General features: G+C 44.5%; 1 protein-coding gene across 1 annotated transcript in view; it reads left to right on the forward strand.

Moving 5' to 3' along the window:
• ar (androgen receptor) overlaps window positions 1–24,109 on the forward strand; it is a 117,449-nt gene that overhangs the window by 63,259 nt on the left and 30,081 nt on the right. The gene's annotated exons all lie outside the window — the stretch shown is intronic.

A 24,109-nucleotide genomic window follows, 5' to 3' on the forward strand; every position in this document is an offset into this window, starting at 1 on the left:
CAGCGATGTTATTACTTCAGTGGCGAATTCAAATGTTTTCTTCACTGGATCTCTTAGCACAGTGTCGCTTGATCTCGCGCTGCACAGATGTTGCTGGTCCGAACTGATATGGTCCGTTAAGCACAGTATAACGAGAAGCGCAGTTTCGTTCCGCTTTCATTACGTTTGACATTTGATGTTGCGCAACGTTGTGGTGATCGCGCCAGCGGGGATTTTGTCTGCAGGAAAAATGGTCCTAGGAATCGTTCGGTTTGTATGTGTACCGAACCGGAAGCCTCGTACCGAAACGGTTCAATAATTACGAATACATGTACCGTTACACCCCTAATTTACATATATCGGAGTCCTGATCGGGAGGTAACGTCCGATTCCGATCGAGTCTGAAACCACGTGATCGGGCCCGATTTCCGATCGCGTGATCGGATCGGGACATCCCTAAAGTTAACCGATAATATTGAATGGGCACGAATGCAATTTAAGCCCTCTAAATCAAGGAGCATCTCGATAGTTAAAGGAAAGGTAGTAGATAAAACATTCTTCATTAATGGTGAGGCAATACCAACAGTTTCTGAGAAGCCAGTGAAGAGTCTTGGGAGATGGTACAATGGGGATCTAAAGGACACAGTTTGAGTGGGAGAAGTTAGACGACAAGCAGTGGAAGGGTTGAAGAGCATAAACAGCTGTGCTCTACCAGGCAAACTTAAACTCTGGTGCTTTCAGTTTGGTCTACTGCCGAGGTTGCTGTGGCCACTGACTGTGTATGAGGTTTCTTTGACAACAGTGGATAAGCTGTAAGCTTTAATAAGTTCATACATCAGGAATTGGTTGGGAGTTCCACGCTGCCTCAGCAGAGTGGGACTTTATAGTAAAGGAATATTGCAGCTGCCAGTCTCTGCTTTAACTGAGGAGTTTAAGTGCGCCAAGGTCAGACTGGAAATGACCTTAGTAGAGTCACGCGACAAATGTGTAAGGGAGGCAGCACCTGTGTTAAAAACAGGTAGGAAGTGGTCAGCAAAGAAATCTGTGGTAGAGGCAAAGGCTGCCCTTCAAATTGGTGATATCGTGGGACAGGTACAGCATGGAAGAGGGGGTTTTGGGCTCAGTTTAGCTCCTCCTAAATGGCACAAGGCAGACCCAGCTCAAAGGAGGAAGCTGCTAGTCAACGAGGTGCGAAAGCAGGAGGAGAGGATGAGGTGTATAAAGGCCATTTCCCAGGCCAAGCAGCGAGAGTGGATGAGATGGGAGAGTGTGGAACAACGCAAGATGGGCTGGCAAGACCTTTGGTCAATGGAAGAGAGTAGGATCAGTTTCCTTATCAGGTCAACATATGATGTTCTCCCATCACCACAGAACCTAAACCTCTGGGTAGGAGAGGATCCCTCTTGTCCTTTGTGTTCATCACCTGGCACATTAAGGCACATTTTGACAGGATGTAAGGGGGCTCTTAGCCAAGGTCGGCCTACTTGGCGCCATGACCAAGTACTGCAATATTTGGCTTTAGCATTGGAAGGCAAGCGTAACATGACCAATAAGTTGCCACCTGTTCTAGCAAAACATTGCACACAGAAGACAATATTCTTCCACCCAGGCGAGCAACCACCAAGAAAAGGTGTTAAAACCAATTCTCGCCCAGGAAAACTGGAAGCTGCTAGGGACTGGAAAATGCTGGCTGATCTTGATCAACGGCTTATTTTTCCTAACCACTAACCTCCGACCAGATATTGTTTTGTGGTCTGGATCAGCACGTATTGTTCAACTGATAGAGTTAACAGTGCCATGGGAGGATGCTGTAGATGAGGCATATGAGAGGAAAAAACTGCGGTATGCTCATCTGGCCACTGAAGCAGAACAGCGAGGATGGAGAGTCCAGGTTTATCCAGTGGAAGTGGGTTGTCGAGGATTTGTGGCACACTCTACAACCCGGTTCCCCAGAGACGTTGGATTCAGTGGCCAAGAGTTGCGTTGCACAATAAAGAACTTATCTGAAGCAGCAGAGAGGAGCAGCAACTGGCTGTGGTTGAGACGGAAATATTCTGGCTGGCTGTGTACAGGCCGCCACGCTACGGTTTCATAGAATTCTTGAAAAATTCGAAGAGTCTGTTGGTTTATTTGTATAGTTTGCATAGTAATTACAGTTATTACGTTCCTGTGTATATTGTGTGTATGAGGGTTGGTGTTTGGGCAGATATTGTGTTTTGCGGTAGGTAGTATGCCATACGGAACCGTTGCCACTGAACCTACTTTAACGAAGACAGTGGGGCTCGACAGCCTTAGTCAAACGGGTTGGCACGTATGGTTGGGTTGCGGAGAGATTGTGAGATCGTGGTTAGGTCACATGTGAACTACGATGAAGGAGCAACCTCAGCAGCAGGAGGGATGTAAAGGTCAGTAAGCTGGGCTGAGTTGAGTGGGGGACGGAGGGGGGTGACTCTGGGACGCCAGAGTCACTGTCGAGCCCTCTTGAGGTGTCATGGGCTAGTCGACGAAACACTGAGGATGGAAGGTGCCCACTTGAAGACCCTAGAGATGTCCCCTACTCGGCTCAATCCAGACGGTTGTCGTGCTGGTCCACTGGGGAGACCACACTGTAGTTGCAGCCGTTGTGTGTGCTGACGCACCAAGTACACTGCAGCCGTTAACGCCGGACAGAAGGAGATTCACATCACCATATGGAAAGAAGCGTAAATGGATGGAGAAGCATAGGTTACTGTAAAGCTACGTCTTACTTTGTGCTTATCTTGGCGAAAGCCGAGTACAAATCAGCATGAAGTTTTAACATCTACTCTTGTGTAATGGAAATCTCAGGAGAGTTAAAAAAGTTTCTCTCTGAGACAAAAGGGGCTTTCGCACCGGAGGAACATTTTCATAGTTCCTAGAACTATTGGTAGAAGTACGCAGATTTTGGCGTGTTCGCACCGCAGGAACTAGGAATGATTTTAGTTCTATGAACTCCTTTTGGAGGAACTAATTTAGCTCCTACTTCAGAGTAGGGTCTAAACCAGCACTATACTACCAGTGATGTTAGTGTACGCTGATTGGCCGAACGCACGCGAAACACCAGCACCCGCCATTTTTAAAAAAGCTGTGTCAAACACACAGATTATAGCCTATGTACTCCACAAACTAACTCTACAAACATAGAAAACAGCTATAGATGGGCCTCTCAACCTTTACGCGAAGGAGAAAATCCAACGTAACTTTGAGGGGACCAAGCCAAACATGATTATGTATTTCTGCTCAGCTAGCAACACTGGACATCAACCACACAGCATACTCTTATAACTTTTCATTACTGTGTCTACTTTCTATGTACATGTCTACTTCCTATGTACAACAGTTCTATCTAATAACGTATTAGACAGGACTGTTAGACAGATCGTAAACTAATGAAGACGGAGAATGTGAGCACTGTGTGGCTCAGGCTCTAGCATTCTCAGAGCCGTCAAAATAAAGGTCCGCCACGCCATCAAAATAAAAGTCACAACATCAAGAGCGGCTTATGTCACTTCAGAGTTCCTACTGGCGGTGCGAATGCAACCAGGAAAATGTTCCTAAGGGAACCATTCGTTTTCGGGGAGCCACCCTGGTGGCTATTTCCTAGAACTAAGTTCCTAGAACTACCCGTGCAAAAGCCCCTAAAGAGTTGTTCTGGTTCTGGTTCTGGTTCAAGGTTCCAGTTCCAAGAGCTAAGCTCTAAGTGCAACTCTCTGGAGCTCTAAAGCTCTGAAGCTCCAAAGAGAAAAACAAAGAAGTTCGACAAGAAGTGAATTTGGGTAGTTTGAAAACGGCAACAGAGACAACGACCACAAGCAGATTATGAGGATCATCTGCACAGACGTTAGAACCTTTAACCTCAAGGCTCCTTCATCTGCCTGTTCAAGAATAAGGACCTTCTGTGTGCTCCAGGAGTTCAACGTTCAAAAGTACTTTGCGTTCAAGGCTGTGAAACGGATTCCATCTCCTTTCATCCCACTGCAACGACGCCCACCTCAGCAAGTGGAAGACGTTGCCACTCTGACTCAGCATGTCACCAGGCGCACTAAACCTCTTTCCAGAGACCTTGGCATTAGTGTATATTGTCAGTATATGATTGTCTAATTTGCATTCGATTTTGCATAGCTGATTAGCCTGGTTAAAACCAGACCATTCTCAGTTGTAACTGAGTTATGGTCTGGCAAAGCTTCATAGACAAATCATTTCCAAAGGGGCGTCACCAACGGACGTAGCTCAAATGCCTCTGGGCGCAATTGGATAGACCTAAAACCAATCAGCGATGAAGGAGAGGACGTATGCAGAGCGACGTTCGTCTGTTATAGAACAACTTAGTTTGAATAAACGAGCAGACACTGATTAGCTACTTGCTCTACGTTTATTTAAAATTAACCCTCTAGGCGCCACGGTCGAGTTTACTCGACAAGATGAGGCACTGAATAAAACGGCCGATTTTGTCAAATTGGGTGTCAAATTTCGTTCGACCTCCCCTCCACTGGATGGCAGACATGTCATATTTCATCCCCGAATCAAAAAAACGTCATGTTTCTATACAAAATGTTCGAGTTAGAGCGCATTGAATCATTGAGATCAAAAGCGGAGCTAGTGTGCGAGTGAGCCATGTTATCAGATCCTCTCCGCAATCGCGGCGACAGTATTGTGGTGGAGACTTTGTCTAATGCCACTGGGTATGTTAGACGAGGTCGAAGTATTCATAGGACAGTTAGGAGACAACGTGGATGCAGGGTGGGGAGTCGCAATGACAATGACAGCAGTCCGAGCTGTGCACACTCGGCGCGCGCGCGCGAGGCAGATCTGGCCGCGCTGCTCGTATCATCTCACTCATGATCTGTGCGAGTGAGCGTTTGAACTAAACAGGTCTTGTCTACTTGTGTTTGTATGTCATATGAATAATATATATGTGCCCCATACATGGAATCAGAGTGTCTACTGTATTTAGTAAATGGAAAATCTTTACAGCAAAAGGCAACCACTACATGCATTCGGTTTGTTTCTACCATTTATTAGTAATGATTTACACAGTTTGTTTACTACTTACTATATACCTGAGCATTCAGTATTGTGCAATATAACATACAGAAGGTGATGGACATTTTGGGGGGAAAGAAGTGCTGCATTTTATCATTAAAACATGTGACTTTTCATGAAAATTCTATAATCCAAGATTGCCGCCACCATATGACGTCATATGCAAATTAGATGGAAAAATGTAATCCCTACATAAACTTTGGGTCATCCTTAATATTTCTCTAATTTACAGAAAGTCTCTATCTTTTATCACTTTTAAGATATAGCCTTTTGAAATTGAGATGTCAAAATCGAACGTTTTAGGAAAAAACCTCTGGCGCCTAAAGGGTTAACAGCAAGACAACTAGAAGTGAATGTGCTTTCCATTAAATAAATCACACACAGTAAACAAAACATTAAAAAAAACTTTGCAATGAACTTTGCAATTTAGACGCACAAACGGTGCCGGTGTGGTGAGACGTACATGCTCGGGCAGATTCGGCTTGAAGTCGGTCATCCTCGGACGCGGCGCCGCGCGCGCTGTTACAAAAAAAGCCGTGCACACAGCCAAGCGAAATGGGGTCTCGCCGGTCTTGCGCACTGAATGCGTAATTTTTGCCGCGCACACCGTGTCAGCGCGCGCTCTGATCGGTAAAGGGGCAGAGATTTCAGACCTCTGTTTATTAAGGAGATCTCCAAGATTTCTCTTCTTGTGAGGGGTGCACAGACCTCTCCCGAATCATCTCCAGCAGTAGAAGCCTCCGAAGCACCACTAACTCCGCCTCTGTTTCCCTCGTAAGCTGATATTAGTATTTAAACAGTATCTATGATAAAGTTTGTGTAAAAAATATTTTAATCAATATTTTAATGGTCTCTGAAACAGACAAAAGCTGGTCTGAGGTCCAGGCTTTGCATTTTGTGCACGTATAACCCCAATGGAGCGGACGGACAGAGAAAAGCCATGGCTGGTTTTGGCGGTTATAGAGTTCTAATGACGGTGTTCAACCGTCACACCCCTAGTTCCACGGCGGCATCCATTTTTGTAAATGTACAAAATCTGCTTCACCGTCGCTGTGCTGTCGTCATCGTGTAAAGCCCGCCCCAAAGTTTCTGATTGGTGCCACGATTTCGACGGATTAGAAATGGGCTTGAATGAGCTCTTTGCCAGACTAACTTGCAGAGCAAATCTAAATTTGCCGGAAGTTGTCTGGGTTTTCCCAGGCTAATAGCTGATGTCAGTTATTAACAAATAATCTCTGGATTTATCTGTTGAATTCAGAATAAGGTTTACCTTATTACTTCCAGAGGAACTACTGTTTATGTTTCCATAAGAAAACTTTTAACTGCCATAGTAACATCCAACTCAGTCCCTTGCGTTTATCAATCTTTTTGCACTTTATCCATTCAGTAGTTATTAGTTAGTTTTAGAGTTTTTTTTAGAGCATCCACTGCATGAGAAAGGGAGACTTAGAAACACTGGTTTCATGCCCAGTATTCTCTTGAACGTTCCTTACCAAAAAAGTAAAATGATCACAAGTATCACAAATAATCAAGCTCTGGTGATTATATAATAATTGCAGCAGCCCTAATCCACACTAAATATACTTGGAAACCATACCCACATACATATGATTTGAGAATGTGACTATGCAAAATTTCCAAATGGCATGAACTTTATTCACAAAAAAGCAGTAAACAGTCTCTGAATAGCATATTTATGGAGAATGAATTTACTTTAATTTACAGAAAGCACTTTCATCTTTCCATTGTGCAAAGTGTACCCATGGATCCTGCACTTCATTTAGGATAGTGAGACTTCAAGCTCAACTTGCTATTGATTGACTTCTCTGTAAGAAAGCTTAGAGCAATGTGAGATGTGATTTCAAATGTTCAGGTGACAATGGACACCAATCTGATACACAGCAACAAAAGGATACACAGTATAGTACTGCCCTTTGTGGTCGGTTACATTACAAAACTACGAAAAGTTACATTCATAAAATAAGTCACAGGATAAATCACAGTGGATTTATGGCCATGGTAATGAGGAACAACAGTTATTTGTTCATCGCACGCTGCTGCTGCTGTCGTCACATGTCCTCTTAAGTTGCGATCACATTAGCAAAAATTTGCCAAACAACATAATGTGGCCACAACTCTCGGTTTCTGTAATAAACCGAAAATAGAAGAGCTAGAAATAAAAGAGCTAGAAGGGAAGGCGGATCCTTTGTCACATTACTCATAACAATAACACAAGAAACAACACATAGTACTCATTTTGTACTCAACTACTCACCCTAGTGAAAAAATACATATAATGAAATGCATTTATTTTGTGCTAAGTAGGCTATACTACAAATACATTTACCTATTTATGTACATGTTTTACCTAATAAAAATACCCTGCAATTGTACTTTTGGTATGCTAAACTGGTATACTTAAAGTCTGCTAAATTGGAACAACTAATTTTGTACTTTATGTAACGGCTGAGACAATCAGACACACAACGTCCTGGTTGCGTATGCAACCCACTGTTCCCTGAAAGAGGGAATGGAGGACGTAGTCGACGTCGACTGAATGGGGATCACGCCAGGAAGCCAATCGTCTTCGAGTACTATTGAACGAGCCAATGGAATTGGCGTGCGTGATTACATCCCGCACTCCTCCCCCGCGGCGCGGGTATAAATACGGAAGTGGATGCACGCACTAGTTGCTTTTCGCTGAGGAGCCGAGCATAACTCTGAGTCAGCGGTGGTCCACTAGTAGTGGCAAGGGGACTACGTCCTCCGTTCCCTCCTTCAGGGAACGGTGGGTTGCATATGCAACCAGGACATTCCCTTTCAGTCGAGAACGTCAGACATAGTCGACGTCGACTGAATGGGGATCAACCATTGAAAACGCCACTAAAGCTGCCACCTTCCAGTGCCTAGACAAAAGCCTCCTGATCCCCCCCACAATTTCAAGTCACTGCTGTTCCTACAGGACCACTAGGAAAGCGTTCCCTGTACATGGAAGGAAGGAACGCTGCGGAAGCCACATCCTGCCCGAAGGGAGGTAACATGTGCAGAATACACATATGAACTGGGCGGATGACCGGGCAGTGCAACATATGGAATGTCACTGGGATGGCTCCAGCCTATGACAGGGGTAGACTCAACCGGACAGTGACAGCAGAGCAGGCTCTGCCGAGGGAAGACACGGGCTCGCCGCAGGGAGCCGTACCGTGGAAGAATACACATATGGGATCGCCGTAGGGATCACAGCATATGGGCCCAACCTAACACAGGTCCCAACAGTGCATACGAGTGATAGGCCTGGCTTCGGACGTTCCGCCACGTCCGTTGCCGAAGGGTATGGAGGAACTCAAAAGGGTTCGGCTAATAAGGGGAACTCAACTGGAGCAAGAATTGCGCATGTATCCAGTCCACAGGAGGGGAATGGCACAGCAAGCCGACACTACGAATCGGGCTTACAGTGAAACTGGCTTCATGTGAAGGGAGCCAACGGGTAGCAGTGGTTCGACACATAGGCTAGTTCTCTAGCGAACATGATGGGTGTCGCCCAGCCCCCAACTCTATTTTAACATCTGTTCAGCGAGGCACTCTGTGTCAACGCCTTGGAGGGAGCAATACCCTCACTTAGGAGGAGCTCACCACCCAGGTGGGCACATACATCTTGGGAAAACTTTCTCACCAAGATGAAGGAAACCACATGTAGTGGGTCAACCTCTGCTTGGAAACAGCCTTCCCTTCTGCTGGTCTCCGAAACAGACAGAAGCTGGTCTGAGGTCCAGGCTTTGCATTTTGTGCACGTATAACCGCAATGGAGCGGACGGACAGAGAAAAGCCATGGCTGGGTCTGCCTCCTCCGGGGCAGCGCTTGCAGGCTCACCACCTGGTCCCACCTTTAGGGAGAGGTAGGAACCTTTTGCACATATCCAGGCCGGGGTCTCAGCTTGTGAGAGTTAGCCGGCCCGAATTCCAGGCACAACTCGTTGACCGAAAGCAGGCAGGTCCCTACCCTCTAGTAGAGACCATGCGAGCAGGAGAACTGTTTCAAAACAGAATTTTTAACTCACTGCCTGCAGTGGCTCAGGGGCAGTCTCTGCAGTGCAGTAGCACCAGAGATAAGGCCCAAGAAGATAAAGATGGGCACAAGGCAGATTCCCTTGCTCCCTCAGGAACCTGACGATCAGGACGTGTTTCCCATGCTTCTGCATCATGATATGCGTAAGAAAAACAGAGGCAACATCATTTTGAGGGTGGAGGAAAACAGCCTACTCCAACCCATCTTGCAGGAAAGAGCGCACTGAAATGACCGAACGCTCTCAGGATCTCCTCACAGAGAGAAGACTCACTCAATGAATAGGTTCCACTTCTATTTGGCATAAGCACAACTTCCTGTGTTTAGGGGGTGCTCGCAGAAGTGATGGTAACTACCACATATTCCTGCGGTAGCCACCTGAACCTCCGTGTCCAGCTTTTAGGACTGACCTGGAATCTCTCCAGTGGTCTGAACATGGGTGCCATCATGCCCCGTCCCTGAAATGTATTCAGGGGAAGTCAGGAAGGCTGTTGAGGGAAACTAGGTCCGGTTGGGCCAATAAGGGGCAACTATCAAGACCTGCTCCATTCCTGATCTAGCACAGTAGGTGCCAGAGACATGCGAGCACAAGACAAGAACACTGTTTAACACTAGGGGCCCTATTTTAACGATCTGAAACGCAAGTGTCAAAGCGCAAAGCGCAAGTAACTTTGTGGGCGGATCCCGGCGCTGTTGCTATTTTCCCGGCGGGATAAATGCCTCTTGCGCCTGGCGCAAATCTAAAAGAGGTTGGTCTGAAGTAGCTTCATTATTCATAGGTGTGGTTTGGGCGTAACGTGGAATAAACCAATCAGAGCGTCATCTCACATTCCCTTTAAGAGCAGGTGCGCATGTTGCATGGCGGATTGCTATTATAACGGCGGATTTACCAGGCGCGCGTCAGGAGCGGTTCACAGCCGAGGAGACCGACGTTCTTGTCAGGACCGTGAAAGACAGAGAAGTGACGTTGTATTGCGTGTTTTGCGTGCACCTGTATGGCATAAACCCTCATGCAGTAACACCCTCAGACGGCACTGTTTATTGACTGTCTGAAGTAGAATGCATGCAGAAATAACAAGAAATTCAACGTTCAAATCAGACTTATCTATCTATTTATCTCTCTATCTCGCTATCTATCTATCTATCTATCTATCTATCTATCTATCTATCTATCTATCTATCTATCTATCTATCTATCTATTTATCTATCTATCTATCTATCTATCTATCTATCTATCTATCTATCTATCTATCTATCTATCTATCTATCTATCTATCTATCTATCTATCTATCTATCTATCTATCTATCTATCTATCTATCTATCTATCTATCTATCTATCTATCTATCTATCTATCTATCTATCTATCTATCGTGGGTGGGTTTCTCCCATCCCCATACAAATCAGCGTCGGTTAAACAGGCGTGGGAGGAAAAAAACTAAATTTTCATGGACACCACAATGATTTCCCTCATGTGTTAATATTTTTCCTTGTTATAATGTATGATTTGCAAAAATAAAAACTGCTGCATCTGTGTTGATGAGAGAATCAAAGTGTATGCGCGTTGTGCACCCGCTACATTATGGCCAAGCATGCGCGCTTAAAATAGCATAATGAACAACGCGCAACGCGCCACTGACTTTAGACTAGTTTTTTTCTGGTCAGTGGCGCAATTGTTTTATAGAACAGCAAAATAGCATGAGGGAAAGTTTGCGCCGGAACACGCCTCCTCTTTGCGCTGAACCGCCCCGGGGAGCGCAAGTGTATTTCTTAGTTAACCGACGTGTGTCTGTGGAGGGAAAAGTCCGCTTTGCGCGGGTGCAAAATAGGAATGATACATGCGTCAGTGTACAAAGTCATTTGCGCGGAGTGCAAGATAGAGCCCTAGATGTGAAGATCACTGAACTTTAGAAGCATCTCTGCTCAACACCGGAGTGTGATGAAATTCATTGAGCTTCAGGAGCATCTCTGCTCAACCCCTGAGTGTGATGAAATTCACTGAGCTTCAGGAGCATCTCTGCTCAACACCTGAGTGTAATGAATTTCACTGAGCTTCAGGAGCATCTCTGCTCAACACGTGAGTGTGATGAAAATCACTGAACTTGAGCAGGCACCAAGCGACAATGAACATAGCCGCTTTTTTAGAAGGCTCACTGGGGAACGCATTTCTGCGGAGCCCCGGGGCCAGCTGAGAGCTAGTGTCTGTCCAAGAGTTGTCCGCTCAGACAAAAATAACACAACTGGCAGAGGGACGAATCCGGAGAGGCAAACAGATGTAACTGTGTGACCCCGAAGTGGTCCCTACCCAGCTGGACCGCCAGGTCTCGACTCTCCCTGGCCAAAGCTGTCGTGAGGCTCGGCGGCGGCACAATTGAGCAGGCCAGAAGAAATAGTGGAATGAAGCGACCTCTGAAGCTTCTGACTCCAAGGAGGAGGTGACGGGGGAGTTGTGACATGCGAGGGAAGCTTAGCGCAACGGTCACGATGCTCAGACCAGTACCAGCTCGCTGAGCAGCGGTGGCTCAAAGCGAGGTGAACTGCAACAACTCGAGGCACGAATGCCAATGCAGTTGGAGGTCGCCCAGGCCTCCTTTAAAGCATGCGCTTTGTACATGGCCCCTCAGTCGGTGTTAGTGGACTTCGTTCTAGGAGCGGTTTGGCTGGGAGAAACGAAAGGTCTGATCACGGGCTGAGGATTTGGCGGCAGGCCGGGATGATCGGTTGGCTTAATCTGTCGGGTATCAAGGAGAAGGACAGGGCCTCCACGAAAAAACAAAGCGCAGCGTTCAGGCAGTATCTCCCTCGCCGCTCAAGGTCCAGAAAGGCTGCTGCCAGGGGGCAGCCTCAGCCGTCATCGGGCTCCTCATATTGGCATGGTCAAAAGGAGAGTGTCGCTTCTAGAGGTCCCCCTCAAAGAGCTTGGGACTCTAGGCAGCGCTTTCACCCACAGCCTTCTGAGAAGGCGGGTCTGAGGACCGTCCTTCAGGCCAGGAAGGCAAAGGGTAAGAGGTCCTAACTCATGTGAGACCTCTGAGAGCGATCGAGATCCCGTCTCTCATTGGGCCCTCAGGAAGCTGGTGTCAGTATCCCACCGCCAATGGTGCTTCTGTACACATCAGCTTCCAGCGAACACACGCTGCTCTGTTCGCCCCACAGGCTTGCGGCCAGGCAGCGTTCCCGTCCGCACACAGAGAGTCATTTTCGATTATTCCCTGCCGGTCCTCTGCTTAAGGGTATTTTGAAGGGCTCAGTTCTGGGTTCGCCCACCGAAGTTCAACAGGGTGATCTGGACTGCATTAGATCCAGAGCAGGGTCTGATATTAGAACAGGAAGTTTACTTGCTGCTGGCAAAGGAGGCCATGGAACATGTTCCTCCACCAGTCAGGGAGTTTGGGTTCTACAGCCGGTACTTCATAGTTCCAAAGAAGGATGGAGGGTTGCATCTAATTTTAGATCTAAGGCACTTGAATCGGTCTCTGAGGAGGTTCAAGATATTCACTATTCCTATCATCGTGAGTCAAATCCAATCCTTGGATTGGTTTGTTACGATATATCTGAAGGACGCATACTTCCATGTCTCCATCCTTCCATCTCACAGGAAGTTCCTGAGGTTCGCTTTCCGGGGCAAAGCGTACCAATATCTGGTAGCCTCCAGGATATCCGTGTGCTAAATTACATCAACAACTGGCTCATTTTAGCTCAGTCTCGAGAACTGGCGGTTCGGCATTGAGATGTTGTCCTTGGCCACATTCAGAGCTTGGGGTTGAGACTCAACACGAAAAAGAGCGTGTTGGCACCTGCCCAGTGGACTACGTTCCTGGGGGTGGTGTGGACTCGACTACGATGCTGGCACGTATGCCTCCTGCACGTATTGAGTCTATCCTGGCCACGTTGACCAGGATAAAGCTTGACCAAGCCATCACAGTGAAACACTTCCAGAGAGTGTTAGGGCTCATAGCAGCAGCATCCAACGTGATACCTTTTGGCCTGGTGCACATGAGGGCCCTGCAGTGGTGGCTGAAAACCAAGGGGTTTTCCCCGAGGGGAAATCCATTCTGCATGATAAGGGTTATGCGCAGATGCCTTCGTTCCCTATCAATGTGGAAGAAATCTTGGTTTCTGTCCCAAGGTCCTGTGCTGGGAGCGCCATGTCGCCGGGCAGCCGTTTTGACAGACGCATCCCTCACGGGCTGGGGCGCGGTCATGGACTGCCGCTTTACAAGAGGTCTGTGGCAGGACCAGCATTCTTCTTGGCACATAAACTGCCTGGAGATGTTGGCGGTCTTCCGGGCTCTGAGGAGCTTCCTCCCAGACCTCAAAGGTCACCACGTTCTTGTGAGTACAGACAATACGTCAGTGGTCAAGTCTAGTCAAGTCATCCTCATTTATATAGCGCTTTTAACAATGTAGATTGTTTCAAAGCAGCTTTACAGAGATAAACATATAATTTAAGGTAACCGAGATTGGTTTGGTTTTATAGCGGTTCTTGAATAATGTTATTTTCCAGATAAAGTTAGTTTTGATTGATTCACTTCCGTCGAAATGATCATTTGTTATTAAATTAGGGGCCGCTAAGACGACACCGCAGAGGGAGGCGTTGTGAAGCGCTCCGTGACAGTATGTACATGTTTGTATTTTTGAGAGAATATTGTTTGTGCATGGTTATTGAAAAAACAAAAAATTAAAGTTTCTGAAATAAGGCCACAAAACCCATAATAAATATGTGTCCACAAGACTTTTGACTAATGGATGTTGTCGCCTAGAGTTTTTGCTTCAAAATGATCTGAAAATCATCCCGCCTAATCATTCACCTAAAACAATAGATTATTTAAAATTGTGAAAAACATTTTTTTGTTTGGAAAGGCAATATGCGAATGGGCGTGAACAGCCCAACCCCGTATAATTTGGTGGTTCTCACCTGAGAAGACAAAGACCTGCATAATGAGCATTTCATTCAGGTGTGTCACACAAGAAAGAATGCAAGGACAATATATCTATCTATATATATATATATATATATATATATATATATAGATAGATAGATATATTGTCCTTGCACACTTACTATCCTCAACACACACACACATATATATATATATATATATATGTATATATATATGTGTGTGTGTGTGTGTGTGTGTGTATGTATCTATGTATACATACACACACACACACACATATATATATATATATATATATATATATATATAGTGGTGAGCAGGACGGCCGAGGGACGTGAGAGAACGTCGCGAGGCCGGTGGTGCGATTGCTAATGAGCAGCACCTGTGAAGCACACCGGTCTCGCATCTCTCACGGAGGAGCGGAAGCATAAAGGGGGAGCGACGGGGTGGATGATCGAGAGAGGAACAGGCCTGCTTTTGTTTGTGTTTTGTTTTATTTTATTTTGGTAGCCAGCAGTCGTCCGTGAGGGGTTGCTGGCAGGTAGTTATATTTTATTTTGGGTAGCCAGCAGTTCCGTGAGGGACTGCTGGCAGGTATTGTGTTTATTTCATTTAAATAAAGTTTTATTTTGATTGTCCGCCGGTTCCCGCCTCCTTCTTCCCTGAACCTTGCTACACATATATATATATATATATATATATATATATATATATATAATCAAAATATAAATGAAAGCCAAAAGCACATTTTTAGTCATACCTGGAAACAAATCCTGGTCAAATAGGTTATATGAGCCCATTCTATAGAATTGGTTCAAAGTTAGAGTTGGAAACATCTTGAAAAGAAAATTATTTTTCCATATAAAGTATTATTTTTTAAAGTAGGCCAATACATTTTATCATACATATGAAGTCGAACATTTATGTGACGACATGAATAATGATCTTAGGGAATTTACGATTAGCATTAGCCAGCACTTTTAAATTTGCTTTGATGTCAGGCACTCTGGCTCCCGGCAAACATGTGACTATGGTGGCTGGTGTCTCTATTTTCACGTTCCGTGTGATCGAATCACCAATTACCAGGGCACAATCAACAGATTTCTCTCAGTGGGTGTTTCACTGAACGTGGGGCAGATCGATTTGTTATGGTAATCGAAACGGAAGAGTGTTTTTTTTATCCGCGACTAGAGCGATCCCTCACTGTGACCCATTTGCCTTGCTGCACAGGCAATAATTCAGCCGGAACCGAATCATGTAAAGAGTTCACTATGCTAAGCGCATCCAAAATAGTATCTAAAACCCTAGCACACTTACTATCCTCAATTAAAGTTTGGATGGGTGTCTCTAGTTCAAGACATTACTCACCGTGTTTGTTGACTAATTCTTACTCACCTGGGCTTTTTATGAACTCAAAGGCGCGGGTGCGTGAGAGAAAAATAAATAAATAAATAACTGAGCGCACGGGTGGCGCGTTAACAGGCTAGTGAGTTACTAGCGTATTGTGCTAACAATAACGGAAGCTAGCGATGTCAGGTTAATCTGAGATGTTGGGTAAGCTGTATTTAGTATTATAAACAACTAGAAATGATAGTAAATGATGGTTCAAAACAGAAAGAAATACAAAGCTAATACGAGGCTTAGACGGAGCTTACAGCCTCGAAGCAAACAAACTCACAGCAGGCAGCAAGGCAGACAGTGGTGTCCTATTTAAACCACTAGGGGGATCTGAGGTCGCGCCATTTATCCAGACTGGCTGGGGTTGGATGCCATGGTGCAGACGTGGCTGAGGCTGCGTCTGTATGCATTTCCCCCGATCGCTCTTCTCCCGGGAGTTCTGGAGAGGGTCCGTCGAGACGGAGTCAGTCTACTACTAGTAGCCCCATTGTGGCCGGCCTGAGTATGGTTCTCAGACATGATTTCACTCCTGGCTGGCCCCCCATGGGAGATTCCCATTAGGAGGGACCTGCTGTCGCAGGCAGAGGGCTTGATTTTTCACCCTCGCCCAGAGCTTTGGAACCTATGGGTCTGGCCTCTGAGGGGGCACAGTATCTAGAGGCTGGCCTGTCACCAGCAGTAGTCGAGACAATACTCCATCCACCAGGAAGCTGTACGGCCCATAGTGTCGTATCGACGCAGTTCGAGTTCCCTCGAAAGGGAACGTCTCGGATTACGACTGTAACCCTTGTTCCATGAGAAGAGTACGAGACACTGCGTCCCTCCGCCACGCCTTCCCCTGCCTGGGAGCGACTTGCTTCATCACGAAGCTAACGCTGTTGTGTGGTGGCATCCCTTTGTACCTTCTGTGTATGCCGTCACACGTCATCACACAACGCCAATAAGATTGAATTAGTTTCATTCATACTTCAGACGCGTTATGCTAAGGGGCGTTCCCCATAGTGTCGTATCGACGCAGTCTCTCGTTCCCTTCTCAGGGAACAAGGGTTACAGTCGTAACCCGAGACCGTTTTCATGAAAAAAGTAAAGGAACTTTTAATCAATGTCAAGGTGCCCAATAATTTTGTGTATTTCAGACCACTTTGACATTTTAATTTCAGTTTCGTTTTGAAGAAATGTGACACTGCTAGTTAAATTGTTAGTTCCTGTTTCCTGTTTTCCCTCTTTCTAGTTTGTTCCCTTAGTTGCTGATTATGTTCACCTGCCCCTTGTTTAGCCTTCAATTATCTCCTGTGTATTTAAGCCCTGATTGGCTCTGTTCAGTGTCCAGTAGTTTTCACTTACATTGTGCTTCATCATTCTGTATTGCACCTGAGTTTATTAAATTACCTTATGTTTGTTATTTTGTTAAATACAGTAGAACAGCTGTTATTGACCCTTGCCTGCCTGCTTCTATGTTTTAGATTTTTTTTTTATCAAAGTACTATTTTATAATATTTATAATATCTGCCATTTTTGTTTATGTTCATTAAATGAAACAAATTATTTCTATATCAGCCAGAATCGTGCAGGCTTAATTAATAATTAACAGGTCAATGTGTTATTAATATTATGTTTGGCAAGTTGTGTAGATAACACTCATAGGGCCCTATTTTAACGATCTGAAACGCAAGTGTCAAAGCGCAAAGCGCAAGTAACTTTGTGGGCGGATCCCGGCGCTGTTGCTATTTTCCCGGCGGGATAAATACCTCTTGCGCCTGGCGCAAATCTAAAAGGGGTTGGTCTGAAGTAGCTTCATTATTCATAGGTGTGGTTTGGGCGTAACGTGAAATAAACCAATCAGAGCGTCATCTCACATTCCCTTTAAGAGCAGGCGCGCTTGTTCTAAAGCGGATTCCTATTATAACGGCGGATTTGCCAGGCGCGCACCAGGAGCGGTTCATAGCCGAGGAGAGCAACGTTCTCGTCAGGGCCGTAAAACACAGAGAAGTGACATTGGGGATGGAGAAAGTTTGAGAAACCCACCCAAATTAACTTCTGTTAAACAGGCGTATGATAATTTGGGTAAATGTGTAAGCTACATGTATGCTTTTATAATAAATTGTCTGTCTGTCTATCTATCTATCTATCTATCTATCTATCTATCTATCTATCTATCTATCTATCTATCTATCTATCGTAATAATGTATGATTTGCATAAATGAAAACTGCTGCTTAGATGAGAGAATAAAAGTGTATGCGCGTTGTGCACACGCTACATTGATTATGGCCAAGCATGCGCCCTTAAAATAGCATAATGAACAACGCGCAACGCGCCACTGACTTTAGACTAGGTTTTTTCTGGTCAGTGGCACATTTGTTTTATAGAACAGCAAAATAGCATGAGGGAAAGTTTGCGCCGGAACACGCCTCCTCTTTGCGCTGAACCGCCCCGGGGAGCGCAAGTGTATTTCTTAGTTAACCGACATGTGTCTGTGGAGGGAAAAGTCCGCTTTGCGCGGGTGCAAAATAGGAATGATACATGCGTCAGTGTACAAAGTCATTTGCGCCGAGTACAAGATATAGGGCCCATAGTGTAAATTCTTGAAGCTGCACTCTTTAATCAGTGCTCAATTGTTTGCATAAACAGCGTTCATTAAAGAGATAGTTCAAGTTAAGTCATCTTCATTTATATAGCGCTTTTAACAATGAATTGTTTCAAAGCAGCTTTACAGAGATAAACATATAATTTAAGGTAACAGATTGTTTTGGCGTTATAGCGGTTCTTGAATAATGTTACTTCCAGCTAAAGTTAACTTTGATTGATTCACCTCCGTCGAAATGATCAGACTTTAAACACGAACCTGTGATTAACGCTGACGGCGTTCACATGCTCATTCAGAATTCTATAGTTATGTGCTTTTTAAAATATGTGCGCAGGTTTGTAATTCATACAACCCAGCCTAAACAAACTACTTTTCTTGCCTATAAATTTTGATACAGAATTTTGTTTTATTTTATCACTTCGGGGTACGCGAGCCGGAATTCACAGCGCTTTATCTGTAGAGTGGGAAAGGGATCCTCCATAGGGAGAGGATAGTGGATACTTCAGCACTGCATTGTCATCGGGTCCAGGCGAATCTCCTTCGTCAGATCTGGACACGGCCTGGATCCGGCAGGCTGCGGGAAAACCTCGGGATAAACAAAGACACTAATATTAGCGTAGATGCCATTCTTCTTATGATGTAGCGAGTACATCAAGATTTAAGGGAAGTGTTCCCAGTGTTCCCAGTTCCGGCTGACCTAATCTATGCAGCCTAACATTGAATTTATAGAAGTCTATAATGTATTATGTGTATGCTAGGTCAAAGAGATGTGTTTTTAGTCTAGCTTTGAACTGACAGAGTGTGTCTGCTTCCCGGACAATGGTAGGAAGACTGTTCCAAAGTTTTGGTGCTAAATAGGAAAAGGATCTACCGCCAGCAGTCGATTTAGATATTCTAGGTATTATCAACTGGCCGGAATTTTGAGATCGCAGTAGACGTGAAGGACTATAATGCGTTAAGAGCTCGCTCAAGTACTGCGGAGCTAAACCATTTAGTGCTTTGTAGGTAATCAACAATATTTTAAAATTTATACGATGTTTAATAGGGAGCCAATGCAGTGTTGACAGAACCGGGCTAATACCAAAGTTCCAGTTTGGTATTCCAGAACCAGTTCACCCAAAAATTACATTTCTGTCATCATTTACGCACCCTCGTGTTGTTCGAAAACTGTATGACTTTTCATTTTTGGGTGAACTATCTCTTTAACATGAGGATTAAATTCCAACATATAAGTTATTTACTTTTGATTAACATCTTGGGTTTGATTATACATATATTAGAGGTAATGTACCAGGTGCTAGGTTTCACGCTGTAGAGTTTTTTTTTAAATCACACAGAACAAAAAGAATGAATTTTGTGTAAAAACTCATTAATTGCATGTGTTAATTTGTTCTTTTGATAACACTATTAATATTATAATTTAAAACAGTTAAGTCTCTTGTTTTCTGATCAATTTAAAGTTGAGTTTGCTTTGGAAATTTCTTAACAGATTCTTTGTTCTCCCCAAAACAATAGATCTATAAATGTCTCTCTCGTTGAAGTTTCTAAACTCTTATTCTCTGTTTTGTAAACGCATACTACCTCATGACACCTCATCACCTCCGATTAATACACCTTTCATCACACCAATTATACAGACTCATTAAACAATTACACAATTAAACTGTACATTTGATGTAGTTGGCTCTCATTCAGCCTTTTAATATGACAGTTTTGTCTGGGTGATTTTGAAGTATTTCAGGAGGCGTTCCAGGGGGAAATTCAGACGTCTGTTCTCAGTCTAGCCTTGTAAACTTTTTATGTGTGTAAGTTATATTAAAGCATAATGCCTCAAGAAGACTAATTTCACCATGGTTAAAGGGTGTTAAGAATCCCTTTTTCTGCGGTGAAATCTGTATAACGCACAGCCTTGAGTGGCTTATTGTGATATTTGTGATAAATGCAAATGTTCAGTAAAGAATTTTGTTAACTAATTATAATAATCAACTTAAATAATTCTTACACCAAGTAATATAATTTATTATCCTAACTGTAGACTGTTTACTCTTGCATCATGATGCATTAATGTAGAATTCAATTGATTTTGCGGACACAGGTGTGCATATTTTACATCTTTGAACAGGGCTCAGATAGCAGAACTATCCATTTGATAAATTTGAGTTCTGCCTCCTCTTGTCAGAAAAAAAGTTATTTTGTTAGAACATTGACCCACTGTACCACTACTCTGACCTAGACAAAGTGTGTTTTTTTTTTGTATGTGGAGACATAGGAAGTAATGTGTATTGGTACAGCTCTGTGAGTCACAAGATGATCAGAGTATTGCTGGTCTTTGACAGGACGTGGTGTCCTAGAGACAGGCCAGGCAACGAAGCACAGGTAATCTCTCTCCCCAAGGCCCCTGAGATCTACTGCTTTAGTCTTAGTCTGACTGAATCTTCTTTTTGCCTAAGAGGGGGAGGTTAAGAGATAAGGTGTGTAGAAATCTGAACAAAGAGAGGAAAAAAGAGAAGAAAAATAGAGACAAAAAGAGAAACAGGGTAGAGACAACCTGTCACTGTGATACAAAAATAAATAAATAAAAAACACTTTCCACAGCTTCTAATAAAAACTACATCTCAGATGATTTTGAAGGACTTAAGGAAGATAATGTAGCAACCTGTTAGTGGAAATATTGGAAATCTTTTATCTTTTCACTTACTGAACAGTCCAAATCCTCAGTAAAACAAACTGTAAAGCTGTGCTGATCTAAAGAGGAAAGTCTTTAGACACGCTCATGCAGAATTACATTCACTTCATTTTTTATGGTGGCAATGCAGTATAGCAAAGAGTTGCCTACATGCAGATGCCAGCAGGCCTCAGAGGAACTTCAGTGACTAGAGGACTTACAGCAGTCAGGAGCTGAGCGCACATTCCTCTTGTTGGTTCCCAGGATCTCCAGCTAATTGTAAATGATGAACCCTGAAATTCTAATGATATTTTTTATGTGATTATGTACAGTTTTGGTTGACGGTGAACATACACATTGTTTTCAGTGGAAGGGATGCTGTAAACTTGGTCTCCTCTCTTTTTATTAAAGGTTCTCTAAGCGATCCTGGGTGACGTCACTTCTTGTTGACGTTCGAACTATTGTCAAACAAAACGGAGGCTAGCTAGACCCTCCCTCCTCCTCATCCGCACACTAACCCCCCAAACCACACCCCCAAACCCTTCTTGTCGGTCATTGGCTGGAATAGTTTATTATGTTTCAGGGAGCGGGTCGCTGCAGTTTGCTTTTGTTGCTGTTTGTGGAGCCTGGGCTGTCTACAGAGATCGCGTTTCTTTACAGTGTGTTCAGGGGACAGGCAGCCAGCGGTTAGTGAGGAGATGTTTGCTGTATGTGACAAAAAATGTTTTGCCCTAAAAAACGCGTGACATCGCTTAGAGCACCTTTAACTAATGGTTTTATCCCATAATGTAAAAACCCTTCATCTTGTCCGTCAGTTCATCGCAAAGTTTAGCCATACTTAAAGTCCCCGTGAACCGGAAGTTGCAAACGACTTTTCTCCAGTGTTGTGACGTATTTCCGAGAGAAACGGAATACTAAATGAGGCAAAATGGTGGGCGTGGCTTTTTCCCCAACTAGCACCTGATTGGATCTAGAAAAGTAGGTGTTTTCATTCAGCCTGTCTACTGTCAGTTGGAGGGGCGTGATTACGGATGTTAAGAAGACGCCCAAACCGTGAAACCTACGTCATCAGGCAAGGTCCTCCAACGCAGAGGGGAGGGGAAATTTCAGATTTTGATTAAAGATTACGAAGCCAAATTTTTTTTTTGTGTGGATTGACTTGCATGGATGAATTGTTCACCACAAAACGATCAATTTAGGCAAACAAAGTAAGTATGGTCCATTTTGAATTCATGGGGACTTTAACCCCTGGGGTTGGCTCACTTTTTTTCTTATCGGTGTGAAAGAGACTCAAATAACTGTTTGTCTATAACTAAATAACACAATTTTGTCATACCAGACATTACATTTATTTATACATTTGTATTTCAAATAAGTAAAATGGCTTCTAACTTGCAAATTCATGCATGCACATTGTATAGAGTGGGTATTTTAGATGAATCCCTATAGAATTTGAGAAAAGTATATTATTTCATAACAAACACAAAAGAAAAGTCGCTAGAGCAGCTAAGAGCAGACACAGAACGACTGACACAAGCAAGGGAAATAAAAAAAGGGGATAAGGTTCAAGGCAATAAGAAAATGTATAATGTACATTAAGACAAAAAAAAGATGATTAGTTAAACATTGCACACACAAAATATATTTTTAAACATATTTCAAAATATACAATAATTATATATGCTAAAATATATTTCAAAATATATGTACTTGTCACGGGTGTGGTGCGGGTGAAGGCAAAGTCATAAGCTCCAATTCAATTAGTTTACTTCAAAAACTCACAGGTACAGATTGGCAGGAAGACTCACAAAAACACTATGACAATAACAAGAACAGACTGAACAGAAACCACCTAAATACAAGAACAAATCAAACATTAGGTTAAGACAGGTGACACTGATGATAAAGACAATGAACAGGTGGGTAATTGAGGCAGTGAGTTCAGGTGTGGAGACAAGGAGGATGCTGGGTAGTGTAGTGCAGACTAAGACAGACTGGTGCAGACGGAGACATAACTCTCCCCTCCTGGTAGGCGTGACCTCACGCCTTGGAACAGGGGTGGGGGGGTGGGCACCCTGAAGCCTGATCACAGGAGCGGGAAGCCTTCAGGGCGGAGCAGAACATGGGCGTGGCCAGGGCGGAGCAGGGCGTGGCCAGGGCGGAGTAGGACGCGGGCGTGGCCAGGGCGGAGTAGGACGCGGGCGTGGCCAGGGTGGAGCAGGACGCGGGCGTGGCCAGGGCGGAGCAGGACGCGGGCGTGGCCAGGGCAGAGCAGGACGCGGGCGTGGCCAGGGCAGAGCAGGACGCGGGCGTGGCCAGGGCAGAGCAGGACGCGGGCGTGGCCAGGGCAGAGCAGGACGCGGGCGTGGCCAGGGCAGAGCAGGACGCGGGCGTGGCCAGGGCAGAGCAGACGAACCCTCGTGCATCCAGGGCGGAGCTGTTGGAGCCTCGGGCGGCCACGGCGTAGAGGACCCTTGGATGGCCGGGACGAAGACCTATGCCTATACATTGGTGCTGGACGGAACCAGCGGCGAAGAGGGCTTGGTGCTGGACGGAACCAGCGGGGAAGAGGGCTTATAACACATTCACTAGTTGGACGGTCTCTGGCTAGACGGTCTCTGGCTGGACGAGACTCTGGCCCCACGGTGAAAGGGGAGCCACTCAACCACAGCACCTGATCCAGGTACTGGACAAAAGTGCCTGGGATTGTTGCCGCTGGAGCTTGCTGGTACAGGCTCTCATCTAGACCGCCCCAAAACACAGACTTCAGGACGTCGTCTGTCCAGCTTACCCCGTTGGAAATTTTCTGAAATTCGGAGACATAATCCTCAATTGGGAGACCGTCCTGAAAACAATGGACCAAACCATTGGCTGGGGTTGATAGGAAGCGGCCAACTTCCATACTTTTTCTTGGTCGGTTCTTCTGTCACGGGTGTGGTGCGGGTGAAGAAAGGCAAAGTCATAAGCTCCAATTCAATTAGTTTACTTCAAAAACTCACAGGTACAGATTGGCAGGAAGACAGGCAGGAACACTCACAAAAACACTATGACAAGAACCGACAAAGACAGATTGAACAGAAGCCACCTAAACACAAGAACAAATCAAACATAACAAGGTGAAGACAGGTGACACTGGTGATAAAGACGATGAACAGGTGGGTAATTGAGGGAGTGAGTTCAGGTGTGGAGACAAGGAGGATGCTGGGTAGTGTAGTGCAGACTAAGACAGACTGGTGCAGACCGAGACTGTGACAGTACTTAAACATATTTTTCACCCATAATGTTTTGGCCATATTTTGTATATTTTTGAAAATACATATATATATATATATATATATATATATATATATATATATATATATATATATATATATATATTACCCACATCACATTTGAGATTTTTGTTAAATTTGTTGTCTATAATACATGAACATTATAACACATTTAAATAAAAA

Source organism: Rhinichthys klamathensis, unplaced genomic scaffold (assembly GCF_029890125.1).
Source record: "Rhinichthys klamathensis goyatoka isolate OS25496 unplaced genomic scaffold, OSU_Roscu_1.1 h1tg000639l_1, whole genome shotgun sequence".
Lineage (NCBI taxonomy): Eukaryota > Metazoa > Chordata > Actinopteri > Cypriniformes > Leuciscidae > Rhinichthys > Rhinichthys klamathensis.